Source organism: Oxyura jamaicensis, chromosome 12 (genome assembly GCF_011077185.1).
Source record: "Oxyura jamaicensis isolate SHBP4307 breed ruddy duck chromosome 12, BPBGC_Ojam_1.0, whole genome shotgun sequence".
Taxonomy (NCBI): Eukaryota; Metazoa; Chordata; class Aves; order Anseriformes; family Anatidae; genus Oxyura; species Oxyura jamaicensis.
In genome coordinates, this window is record NC_048904.1 from 1,777,264 (window position 1) to 1,791,283 (window position 14,020).

General features: G+C 35.4%; 1 protein-coding gene and 1 non-coding gene across 22 annotated transcripts in view; both read right to left on the bottom strand.

Moving 5' to 3' along the window:
* CACNA1D (calcium voltage-gated channel subunit alpha1 D) overlaps positions 1 to 14,020 on the bottom strand; it is a 188,172-nt gene that overhangs the window by 128,437 nt on the left and 45,715 nt on the right. The gene's annotated exons all lie outside the window — the stretch shown is intronic.
* LOC118173544 lies at positions 186 to 349 on the bottom strand. Its single transcript, XR_004754273.1, has one exon. It is a non-coding gene; the product is annotated as a U1 spliceosomal RNA (small nuclear RNA).

Consider the following 14,020-nt stretch of genomic DNA (forward strand, 5'->3'; position numbering starts at 1 on the left):
AAATAAATAAATAAATAAATAAATAAATAAATAAATAAATAAATAAATAAATAAATATAATTTAGGAAATATTATTATTAATTAAACAATTCAACTAAAGGGAAAAAAAGGGAAAGGGGAAGAGGAAGGGGGAAAGGGAATAACTAAACACAACAAGTAAAGGCTATGTGGAAGTGCAAAAAAAAAAAAAAAAAGCGCGAACGCAGTCCCCCACTACAACAAATTATGCAGTCGAGTTTCCCGCATTTGGGGAAATCGCAGGGGTCAGCACACCCGGAGTGCAGGGGATGAGCCTCGCCCTGGGAAAACCACCTGCCTGATCATGGTGTCTCCCCTGCCAGGTAAGTAAATTCTTATCTACTATGTGCTTATCTAGTTCTTAAAAGACTAAGGTGGAAAAAAGATGTAAATTTGCTTTTGCAAGGCATTATGATAATTTTTCATTATTAGTCATTTTGTTTTTACTAGTTCAGATAATGGTATTATTAATCTCATGCAGGGTAGATAGAATTCTCAGAAGTTTTAGAAAAAGGATAAAGAGTCCTAAAGAGAAAAAGAAAGAATGAAAGAAAGAAACACATACTGGCACCTTGCTCCCTAAGTTCACAGGGTAGCTCTACCTAACACAAATTTAGTGCAGATCAAGACTGCAGGATGTCCACATCTGAACAGCAGCTTGAGTTCTGCACTCAGAGCATTCTGAATTGCAGTGCATGAATAAAACTGAGAAGTCAGTGTGTGCCAAAGCAGAGAGGCCATATGAAACCTTGACAGCTGGACCAACAGAAACCTCATGAATTTCAGAAAGAAGAAGTCTAAAGTTCTGTACCTTGGGTAGAATAAGTGCATTCTTCAACACAGGGTGAGAAAGGACCCAAAAGTCACAGCGGACACCAAGTTAAGTATGTGCTCTTTGTAAGACAAATTGCACACCGGGCTGCATTGGGAAGAGCATGGTCAGCAGATTGTGGAAAATTATCTCAACTCTACACTGTGCTGTGAGGCTGCACAGCTACTGCAGTTTGGGGCCTCTTAGTTCAAAAGCTATGTTGAGAAAGTGCCAACTCCAGCAAAGAAAAGATCTCCTCTCCCTCAAAAAGGAGGTTAAGAGAAGGACATCGACTATATAGAAGAACAGTGGACTATAATTATCTGCCAGGGAGTTACAAAGATGAAGAAACCAAATGCTACGTAACAGCAGACAGTAAAATTAGGGGAAACAGCCACAAGCTCCATGGAGATAAGAAAAACTTCTCTGCCAACAGGGCAACGTGTCACTGGAACAGGTGGCCTCAAAGCAGTTGAGATTTTGAAGATGCAGCTAGACAAAGGCACAGCTGATCTGATCTAGTGCTGGCAACAGTTCTGCTAGGAGCTGAAGGTCTAGATAACCTCCAGAAGTTTCTTCCAGTTAATATTCCTGTTATTTTGATACATTTCAAATAATTCTCACATGAGCACAGGGAAAAGTACAGACAGAATCAGGACAAGTAAAACTACCTACATCCACTACACATTCAATATATGCCCCTGCAGTCTACACAGTGTTGAGCATTGTACAACAGTTTTTCTTCTTTTCTGTGGAAAAATGGAAATGTGTGCCCTGGTTCCAGAGTTTGTCCTGAGATATGTATATTCATAATGGATACAAGATAGAATTGGGGATGATGCTATTAACTGAGCCAATGGCACAAATGAAGGATGCTTTTTTAACAGAATAGCCAATGGGCATTCTAAGACCCGATTTCTTGAAAACCCTGTTAAAATGGAAAATATTTGCATACATCGACAACTAAAGAGGTAAATTATTCTCAATGCTGTTTCTTAGTTTCCTCCTTTTTCTTTCCTCTCTTCCTTTTTTTCTTTCTTCCTTTTGTCTTTTCATTTTCTTCCCTGCCTTCATGCTCTCACACTTTTTTTTAAATTCACATTGTGTCTTCCATGGGGTCCAGAGGAGTGATTTGGCCCACTGGTTAACACCAGTATCCAAAGTATACGGGCTGTGCTTTCTTTACAGACTGTTTTTCAGTAAGTGGGCAGCCAACAGATGTTCTTACACAAACTGTAAAGCTGACAACCTGCTCACCCTCAGCAAGGTACTGGCAGTCCCTCTTCACACTTCTGTCAGCTCCTCCCAGTCACTAGGGACATCATCCATCTTTACCTCTGCAACCTAGGTACATCTACATGGCATACACCACCTAGTGCATCCAGAGCTTAAGCAAGCATTACTCAAGAGTACTCAAAGTGCAATCATCCCATTTTCAGTATTACTGCAAGGGCTGCAGAGGCAGGTTTTCTATGTAAAGCTAAAGCAGTAAGTGATAATTTAAGAATACAGATGGAAGACTGCAGTTCTAATGGATTATGAGGAACACATCTCTTATTTTTCTCTATGGTGGAGAAAACCATCCCTGCACATTTTTATTTTGTTCATATTAGCTGAGATCTAAGCAAATAATTTATTCCATTAAAAATGGAAGTAGAAACACTAAGAAATAAGAAAACTGAACTAAAAATAAGGATATCTGTATGACTGAGTCCCTGAAAAATATCTGTATTAAAAAGCAACTGAAAAGACCATTTTGCTTCTACAGATTCAATTAGAAATTGTATACAATTACTGACATCTATTACGGCACTTAGTTCTAGATTGCATCACAAAAGTATTAGGTTAAAAACTGATAGCTGTAAATCTAAAGATGTTAGGGATCACAAAAATATGTGTTACTACAGATTTAATCATATTGCAGTACAGATTAATAGCAGTTTGTTCACTGACTTGATTCCAAGCAGAGCTAGGTCCTCTATCTTCTCCAGGGGCCAACTCCTGCCAGGCTGTCTAACACTTCTGTTAATGTTGCTCAAACCCCTGGAGTCTCAGAAATCTCTTTATGAATATGTGGTGCAACAACAGAACTGGTTAGATACATGGCCATTCTCATAATGCAACAGACCATCACCCTCCACTTTGATATCAATAATTTAGTACCAAAAAAGGCTACCTTCATCCACCAAGTTTCAGTGAAGTCATTAGAACATTTTCTCAGCAAAGAAATGTTTGCATTCTTTTTTTAAGTAAATCAGCTTAGCAGAAACCCTGTTGCTCAGGAAGAAATCTTTTTTTTTCCACCCTTGCCAGATGGCATACATTAGTCATCATTTATTATCCTCATATTTTCAAAATCTCTGAACAAAATAGGCAAAGCTACTGCTACATATTTGAACATGACACACTGAAACTTAGCATATAACTTAAGATGTCTCACAAGAAAATTGCTTCAAAATAAAAAGTCCTTGGTTTGCAAAACCTTAATATATTATGTTATATAATTAAGAGTCTTCTCTTATTAATTCCTACTCCCTGGGCATCAAAGATTTGGATTAATTCTTAACTGTGGAAATGTATTTTTGCATCGAAAGTAAAATGCATGTATCAGAATAAAAACCGCTTACCAGATGAAGTGACTCCATTTAAGGGAAGTAATTGAACTGATCACCCTTCTGCAGATCAGCCATGCAGAAAACCAGATACAGAAATCATTTTATGTTTATGTTTGACCAGCAATGGTTCCTCATGTTTAATTGTTCCTAGGCACCCTCATCCCCACATCTCATAGAATAAAGGTTTAAATGGATTTCAGATTCCTGAGGACTAGGATGTTTGCTGGAAAAGAAGTGCAGAGCTTGTGTAGCCAATATACCACAAGGAGTCAGTTAAATGCTCCACTTTCCATAGCTAAATTTTCTGTATGTTTTTAATTGAGTAGTAGCTGTCCTCCTTACATAGTAACTACTGAACAACTCTATTAAAAAGACATTCCATCTAGAAATACATACTAAAGAAAAAACATTTTTGCAAATGCGTGGACAAAAATCTGAGACTTTTTTTTCCAAAATTCAAAAGGCAGTAGCGGGAAAAGTACTGAGGTGGCTAATCCACTTTGAGATGTTAACTTGTAATGTGCCTTTATGCATTCAGAAGTCTATCTGGGGAGAATCTATCCAGAAGTCTGAGTGTAAACACATTCTTTAATTTACAAAAAATTCTACTACAAGTAGAAAAAAAAATAGCTTCTGCCACAGTTGTGAAAGTCTTGAAGAATAAAAAAGAAATGAATGCTTTGGCTCAGCGGTAAAATCCAGGGCAACTCTGGGCAGGAATGTAGCATGAAGCTAAGAAATATCTTCAGCCTTCTGTAGCTCTTCATAGGACACAACCATACTGCCAGAGATCCACGTTTTGGCTCTTACTACTGGTACATCCAATAGCAATGTTGGTATTCAAGAGTCATTACCAAACACGCATTCTATATTCAGGAGGTACTGCTGACACTAAGTAATTGCTACACACTGTGAGCATTTTTAAACCAGTTTATATGAAACTGAAGGGATGTCATGTTCTTAATAGCACTGCTGAATGACAAATCTCACTCACAGAATTCTCACTGTTTCCAAAGAGGATACAAAATGTTTTCATCTCATTTGAACTGTGAATTCACAATCATTTGGTACAGCCACAATTAACAGTTCCACTCCCTAGACCTCAAGCAGGTATGTACACTTGCAACGAAAGAATGCGCAATGGGGCAGCTCTGAAATACTGGGCATGGCCGATGAGCAAAATGGATTTGTAAGCCATATGCTGAAATGTAATTAAATTCAAGTGCAATTAAATTCTGCCTTTTGACCAATTTAATTTGAAGTAAAATTTGAATAACTGAAGTTACCAAAACAGTATCTCAATTTTCAAAAACAGTTTTAGGTTGCACTAATGCCCATACTTTCATGTGCCAGATGCTGGCAGCCACAGATAGATGACTAAGCAGATCATATTTAACACTGATTACTTTTTTTATTTCCTGCAGTCACTTCTCCTGAATGCTCTGTAAACCCGCATTTCGCCTTTTTAATGTGATTGCTTCTCATACGTTTAATCATGTTTGTTTTGTGTTTTTTTTTTTTTGTTTTGTTTTGTTTTTCCATTTTACCTTGTAAATAACACAGTTATGGAGATATAGTTACACACCTCAGTTCTATAAAGAATGATTTGTACAGACAGAAAAATGGTACATCCAGATGACAAGTTTTCATGCTGGAAACAAGCCTCTATGTAGACCCATTCTATTTTTGTACATGCTGTACAAAATTTTTGCATTTTCTATGTGTATGTTATTACACACACTATTCCTACTCTCCTACATTCCCTTGTACAGCACAGGCTTTTTCTGATTCATATTGTTCTGAAGGAACAAGGTAAACAGCATGATTTTGGAAAAGTACTCATGAGTGACTAAATATGTAACTGACCCATTTCTTTTACCATCTCCTGAAAAATTATCAAAAAAAAAAAAAAAAAAAAAAAAAGGAAAATTTGAGTTGTGAGCACAGTACATCACTTAGCAAGTTGTAGAAATGCCAATAGGTAGCGGTGTGCAAATTTCAACCCTAAATCCATACTAACTCCTACTGAAGATTAAGCTCAGCTTGCCAAAGGATCTGAATTGCACAACAGAAACCAAGCAAGCAATAAAGAATATAACTCAAATAGAACCCAAATTACTTGGGTGTATTTCTGCTGCCCTCTTATTTAACTGATGATATTCAGGAAAATAAACTCAGCAAAAGCAAAGTAAGGAAGTAGGAAACAATGCTTGTGTATACTGTCACATATTTTTACCTTAAGCAGTTGGCTAGTGTCAGTGTCGAGAGATGAATTAAACATGTATCTAGTTAGAAAACAGCATTAAAGTAATCTTAAATATATTTTGGTACTCTCCAGCAATTTTGTTTATAAGGGAGCAGATTTTGGCTAGACACTGTGGGCAAGGAGGGAACATAGATTCTCAGATAATTTTTAAAGAGAACGTTCTAATCCCTGTAAATTCACCTCTGACCGTACAGAAACCAATAAGCAGAAAACAAACAGGTGCACTGACAGTAACAAATCCAGCACTTTATAAACTTACTTTAGAACATAGAAAACTTTCAAATGTTCAGAGACTAGTAACAAGCCCACATTTTATGTTTAACTAGTATTTCTTTAAAACAGACTTCCCAGAATGTTCAAAGTGAAATAAAAAAAGGGGGGGGGGGGCAAGGAGGGTTAAAAAAAAATGCTTTTCAGCAATATTTCATTCGTGTACAACATAGAAATATATTAATGACTACCAACAAAGATGACATACTTGTCATTGTCTTCAATCTACCCTGCTTATATATTCTCTCTTCTGCTCTTTTCCCCTCCCTGCTTTTTTTTTTTTTTTTTTTTGGGGGGGGGGGGGAAGCAGTGCTCCCTATGTGCACATTAAGAAGGATATGACTTACTGTTATTACCTTCATTTATTTTATTTGGAAAACTAAACAAGGAAATAATTTAAGTCTTTAAGTCTTTTCATAAGTTAGAAGTAGGATTTACTTTTTTTATGAACAATGAATGAAAATGGCTTTAATTTCAAATATTCTATCTAAAATACACTCAAAAATATTTCAAAATAAGGCAGTTCAGTCTACCACCTATTCCTTTGTCCTTTTCACTTTCTTTTCCTCTCCTCAGCAAGCATCTTCAAACATAACAGTCTACAAGATTCATTGTATTTATTTCATTTTTTCTCAAAAGAGAGCAGAGAAATACAGCAGGACAGGCTACAGAAGTGAAGTATTTTAAAAAATCAGTAAGTGGTTTAGAATACTAGAGGATGTAAATCCTCTAGACTGGGATAATAACATTAATAAGTTTGATCAAAGAAATGTCTATTTAGTTCTTTGTTTCTTGTTTAATGTTTCCCAACATCAGACCAACATTATAATTTCACACGGACAGTACCGAATGCAATGCATATTGTGGATATGATGCTTGTATACTGTGGAGAATGGTAGGCAGAAAACGTTCAATTGTGAAACAATCTAATGGCTTTCTGATAATGACATGCTACGTTTTACATGTTCTAGAACCTCTTTGGATTTTTTTTCTAGGAAGAATTTCTTATATAGTTAGATATACATTAATTTACATCGTATTTGTTAGTAGGTAATATGCAGTACTGCACTATCAAAAATAACTCTCAGAGTAATTCTGGGAAGACTGCATTACTTATGAGCAGACAGCCTGCCAGAGCATTAGAAATCATAAACTACAAAAATGTCAACAACAACGATGTTAATGAAATACACTTTCAACTAAAGGAGAGGGCAGCATAGAATACTTCTTGTAGACACTATTCAAAACAAAGATGTGAAGAACAGAAAAAGAGTTTATCTGAACTGACAGTCGAATGGTCTGCAATACCCATGAAAATGCAAAAGCACAACGTTATCCTTGATTACCTCAGTTTGCTGAACAAATTCTACTACTTATCCTCACCTACGATTGTTTCTGAACCAAATGGCTGAAGCGTCTAATAAAAATTTCACTCCTCAGCCATCAAAAAAATCCAGTCTTTTCTCCTGAAAAGATATTGATGAGTTAATATCTTGTAGTAAATTCCAGATATGCAAAATCTAAATTGATTGAAGAAACTGGGATTTTCCTGCAGGAAGACAATGCGGGGTGATTCCGATTTTGTGTGGCCAGTAATTAAGTATTTGGATAACAATGAAAGGAAAGACCTCTGTATTTCTTTCAACTGGAACAGAAAGTTCAATGAACATGAGAAGTGCATTTTCTTTATTCATCAGACTAGTGAGGGTCAGATTGTTCTGGTTGTTCCATAATCATGAAAATGCTGATTTCTGGAGCAAACACTTCAAGGAGAACTGTACTCCTTTGCCATAATAGTCTTCAGTGGAAACCCTTTGCTCCCTAAAATAAAAGATATTAGCCTGTACTTTCCTTGCAAATGTGGACCACAAGGAAAAGAATTAAGAGGTGGAATGGTTCTCTGTACACACTGAGGAGCTCCAAGAGAGAAAAAAAATAGCACAGTTAAAACACCAAATTTGTACTCTGTCCACATACGAGATCAGTGACATATATGTCTTCATTTCATCTGTGCTCAGATACTGGTAGACTCTTCTGAAAATTAATATTAAAAACGAAGATCTTATTTAGCTAGTTTCTAGTAATGGCACCATGTTGAAGACTTACTATTTTCTTTATTTTAACCTATATGCCACACTAGTAAAGTGGTCAGCAGAAGTAATGATAAGTGTACTAGCTTAGAAAGAAATAAACATCTGGAATACTACCTATAGTCGTAGCTGAAACACTAGAAATGCTTACAAAATTAAAAACTAAATTGAAAGAAACAGAATAAAGTTGAAAGAAAACAAAACAAAAACAAAAACAAAAACAAAAACAAAAAAAAACATTTGTTTGTCCTTCATCCCTTATACCTTTTAATTCAAATAAAAAAGATTTCTTACATAGTATTCCCTCCCCCCAAAAATTCTTTAAAAACTACTCAAAGACAATGTATTAGACTTGGCCTAAAATAACTATATCAGTTCCTGTGATCTACAGATCAAACCTTAGCTATAAAGTCTGCAACTTCTGATAGAAAGAAAGATATGAAATTGCCTGCCCTGAAGCCAAAATTCTTTCTTCTCTACAGATGAATCATTTTTTATTCTCTCTTGTCAAATGTTACTAACATTAGTTAGTACTCCTCCAGTAGCTGCTGCAATTACAGCTCCAGATTCTGCAAGTGACTAGGCTTGTTTGTTTTTTTAATCACCTAGCTAGCCTTAATATTAAAGGCAGTAAGCAGTGCTCAAAAAATCTCACACACTTCTAAGTGTATCCTTGCAATTTCAGTTATAACACAAAGTAATTTTCTTCCTTACATTCCAACACCATTTAGTAGCCCAGGAGATTAATTTAGGTTGAGTTTCTTATTCCATTTTCCACTTCTCCACACAGAGCAATATTTATCAGGAAGATTGTCTTGTTTTTATTATTCTTATCTGAACTGCATCTAAGCTTTTTTCACTTATTTCAGAGATCAGTCTTGATTTCCAGAGAACACCCTGTCTGGAACAATATATTTGTAAGTACTTTGTCACAGTTTCAAGTTCACTTCCACTATCTCTATAAGGCAGTTTGAGTATACCAACACCTGCTTTTTCCCCATCCATAAAACAGCTCTCCGGGTGATGTAAAATAACACAGTCCCTGTAACTTTCTCGCAGCTACTCAGTGAAATAGCCCCTAAAGCATATTTACAAGTTGTGTTCTCACAAGTAATTATATGGAACGAGTATTTTCCTTTTGGAAAAAATATAGACCTTTTACACCTCAGGAATTGTAATCAGGTTTATCAAAACTATTTTCAAGTAGACAAGAAAAATGATTACTTTTATTAGATACAAATCACAGAGACATAGAATACATTCTTCAGTTGTACGCACAGAATTTCAACAACACTCCTTTGCTCAAGATGTTTATGCGGAGTCAGTCCTGTATTTTTCCAACTTTCTTCTACTTCCATACTTGTGAAAGTGAAAAAGTTATCATTAGGAATCGAGCCGCAGCTTGGCTAATTTGATCTCATACATTCTATGGAAATGTGTTCATAAATTCATATGAGACATTCCTATGTGTTTATATATGTTCTACTAATGACACACAGCCTGCCTGGCCCACCTGGACAGTCCATCCCAACTGCCATTTTGCCAATGAGACAGTGAGAGTATGTACAGCCAAAAAGTCCAGGTCTATGTATTACAGTTAAAAATGGGCACTTAGTATTAGGACATTTAAGTGAGGACTCAAGCACATGAAAAAAGCAGTATTAAAATCAAGAGAAATGGTTCCTTGTTTTAAGAATACACAAACATTACCAATGAACAGGCATATTATGGTACCAGTGCTTATGGGACTGTGTTAAATTGTAGCTAAAATTTTGATGTAAAACTATTTGGCTGGACAGAATGAATCACCATCATTTGTTAAAAAAAAAAAAAAAATCAGAAAAACTACTGTATTATTAATAGCATTCATCATCTCCAGAAGAAGGAGAGAACCCATTATATTGTAAACCTAAGGTGTCATCTGTTAACCTATCCCTCATTGTCCATGCAGGATGGATATTAGGATTACAGCCACAACGTCCTCCTTTGATTTTGAACATTTCATGTTATCTCTCAAGTATTAAACTGTTTACAACACTGGAGAAATTCAGATTACAACAGTGGAGAATTCTTCTGTTGCATAAACATACAAATAAATAAGAAACTTCATCACCTCTAATGAATGTGAGTGTCTAAGTGAGAACATTTTACAGCCAGAAAAGGTGAATTCAAAATGTTATGACTGCCACTGTTTGAGTGATTTGAAGATTGAAGAAAGCTTTTTTAAAATGTTATGATTCTGTTTTAAGTTTTAGTAAGTGTAATAACTAAGATAGAAATCTCTCTGTCTTAACGGCCTGGAAAGACACTAAAATATGGAAATAAATTTATACTATCCTTTAATCTTTGAAATAGCTATTTGACGCATTGACATATATTCTCACAATCCGGTACTACAATATGCAATTGCCAGTGTAAATACTGGAAAAACTGAGGTTTGAAACCCGTAACCTAGGATAAAAGCTAAAAGGAATTTCCTCTGCAAGTCCTTAAATCAAAATTACTTTAGCAGAGGCAAATAGCATTTAATACTCTTTTGCTAATGGGCCATTCTACATTGCAAGTTTTCTACTGTATGATTCCATAACAAACACCAATCCTTTGAATCTGGAAAGAGTTGAGGGTCTTCATCCTTGCAGAAAAGATGTTCAACTCTGCAAGATGAGACATTCAATACTCAGCAAGATGAAGTCCTCAAAGATGAACAAAATGCTTTAATTAAAACTATTTCTTTTGCTCAGTGCTATTTCTAACTTAGGATTTGCCTAAGGCATTGTTTTACTCATGTTTCGATGGAATACTTAGCAAGCGTGAAATAGATGGCATCTCCTCTGTAGCAAAAGTGAAAGGTTGACTTCTGCCTAGGGCATCTTTTATTTTCTATGAAAGCTTAGAGGTAGAAACTGAAGCATGATAATTGAACCTTGAATGTAGTGACATTATAACAACTGTTTGCATGAAGTGATAAATATTTTGTATTATTTAATTTTTCAGATTAAATTGATAGTGTTAATAAACATTAAAGGAAGTTATACCATACTAAATGGAACATGCTGATAATTGGTAAACCCTGTTTATATGGCTCCAAGTAAAGGTGCAGGTTACTGTCAACAAAAAAATAGATAATTCCCCCAATTGTTTTTTAATAAATTTCAGCATTTGCATTTATTATACATGGCATATTAAAAAGGTAGTTTTCCTATTTTCTAGTGCCCAAGGCAGTGGAAAGAACAAATGATGTAACACAAGTGGGTAAAACCTGAGGCAACAATACATCATAGTCAAAATCCAATGTTTTTCCTTAAGTGACATGCACATTGGCACTCAAAAGTTTTGCCATCTTCCTTTGGTTAAAGGTATCAAAGCAGCAATCTCCCAGTGAGGTGTGTCAGAACTAATGTAGCTGTACGTAGTTCACCGTAATTGAAAATAATGCATGCTGTCACATTTACTGTAACGAGAGGTCACATCTCAAGGGCCATAAACGTTGTTCACATTAATCGTAACTGACACCTTCCTCCTCCTTCAGGGAAATTCAGCCATATTACATGGCTTAGCTCACATCCTTTTTAAGCATCTGAACTTCTTTCTGTTTTCTGGGGAAAGAGGGGAGGGTGAGGGAAGAGGTTATTTGGGGTGGGGTGGGGGGTCTGCTTATTTATTTGTTTGTTTAAAAATAAGCAAAATAACAGCAACAAATTGTGCCTTGTACATTATACAGTTGTCTCACAGAAAAGCACATGGTAGATACAATTACATTGATCTCCAAAATTCCCACAGATGACTAAAAATGATTTACAATCTGCCTATTCTGGGTGGGAGCACAAACAGTCCCTAAATAATACATGCATATATGCCATGTTCAAAAGCAGTAGTTAAGAATGCGACATACTACATAACTGCCAAGTGGACTGCATACATTAATCTTTTATTAGTAATGAAAGACAGTACAATTGTGGAATGCTAAGATCACATAACAAATGTACTTCTTTTTGAACAATAAATACGTATCCAGCATGCCTGGACATGAATCTCCATTCTCAACATGTTTATATATTTCAAGACTGTTATTTAAATTATGATAGCATTTCCTTTCTGAAATATGAACAAGTTACTTACTTTTTTACTACATATAAGATTAAACCTTTTATTTTGTTTGACAGAGCCACATGTTTGAAGAAAGCTCTTGAAAGCACGGAAAACATGTACTCCATGTATAATTAATACAGTTTACAGAAAGTGACAAGCTTTTAATTCTATATGCTTAGTTTATCCTGGAAATAGAGTTAAAAATCTGAAGTTGCCGAAGAATTAAAAATGGAATGCAAAAATGCATTGGAGATAGTATGATGTATTTGTTGACCAAAGAATAACCTTCATTTCTTGGTTTGATTTTTGTTGGGTGGAGCAATAACTGACAAACAGCATGTTAGCTCTGACTTAAAAGCCTGTTTCTTTTTTCCCCTAACATTCATTCATAGAAATGTAAAATCTAAGTTCTCATTTCTTCACATGAGGAAATATTTATTAGACAGACTCACTGACGACTCTCAGAATTAAGTATTAAACCAGTGAAGAACAAAATAGGAACACAAAGGCAGCTTCAATTCTACAGTATTGTATGTTACAATAAATTGTTATTTTTGGAAGGCAGTTTAGATCTAAAACAATTATTTAAAATGGCCACATAGCCATGTAAGAATATCTGCTGTATGATTATTTTCTAGCAGAGTAATGCCATGGATTATTCCTGTTATTTTTTGTTAATCTTAACTATCCTTACATTTTTAACAGCATCACTCAACACTTCAAGAATAAACCTAGGTTTTGGTTTGAAACAGGTACCCACTTCACATAGGAATATTTCCACACTATCATATTTTTCTTTGGCCACTACCAACAACACTCTGTAAGAAAGTTCTTGTGCCAAGCATAGGAATGAAAATGTAACTTATATTTAAAAATGGTTCTCCAACTTTGGTTTTCTCACCTGAACTGTAATTCCATTGGTTTCTCTGTCTGAGGCACTTCAGCCCAAGTACTACACTTACTCCTAATTTCACAGATTGTCATTAATCCTGTAAAGTGCCAAGATATTATCCTGTAGGAAAAGAGCTCAACAATGAGTGAAAGTATATTCCAATAAATCATCATGCCATTACTGCCTCATCGTTACAGAAAATATAAATAAATACCTACAGGTATTTATTATACCTTCTAACCAATTAGACTTTTGGTTTACAAAGACCATCTTTACTGTTTTACTAAGAATAAGCCAATTTTTTTTTTAAATGCATTTAGATAAGAAGTGCAATATTATTGAAGCCTAAGAGACTACCACTATTTGAACCAGGTGCTTGTTTAATACTCTGCGTAATTCAGCAGCTCATCATTCACCACTTCTAAAGGCCATGCAGAGAACCAGCAGCAGCACCAGTAAAGTCCTGAATAAACTATTTTATCTTTTTGCAGATATTCTAAGGCTTATTTCTGTACAATAATATTCACTAACAAAACAGTCTAGTACTTTATTAGGTTTGGGGGTTGTCCAAGAAATATTTTATTAAAACATCAGTAAACTCATCAGGTTTCTGAGTTTCTCCTATTTTATTTCTTGATTCTTCACCACACTATTTCCCAGCACAGATGACAGCATTCCCATATGTGAAGTTGTCCCAGTTTTGGGGGACCAATCCTCCAAACATGAATGTCTTGTTCACTCCCACAGGAAGTCTGTTCCTCTGTCTCACCCCTCTGGTGTTTAGAAAGCTTTCTAATCTCCAGTATAACTTTACTCACAGCTAGCTGATACCCAATTGTTCCTGAGACAACGTTATAGTTTAACTTAAGCAGCTTTTCTCTCCATCATACTCCCCCCAATGAAATTCTCCCACATTCTTTAATTTTCCTAGCTGAAAAACATCAAGCTGTTACAGTTCACTCTTACAAA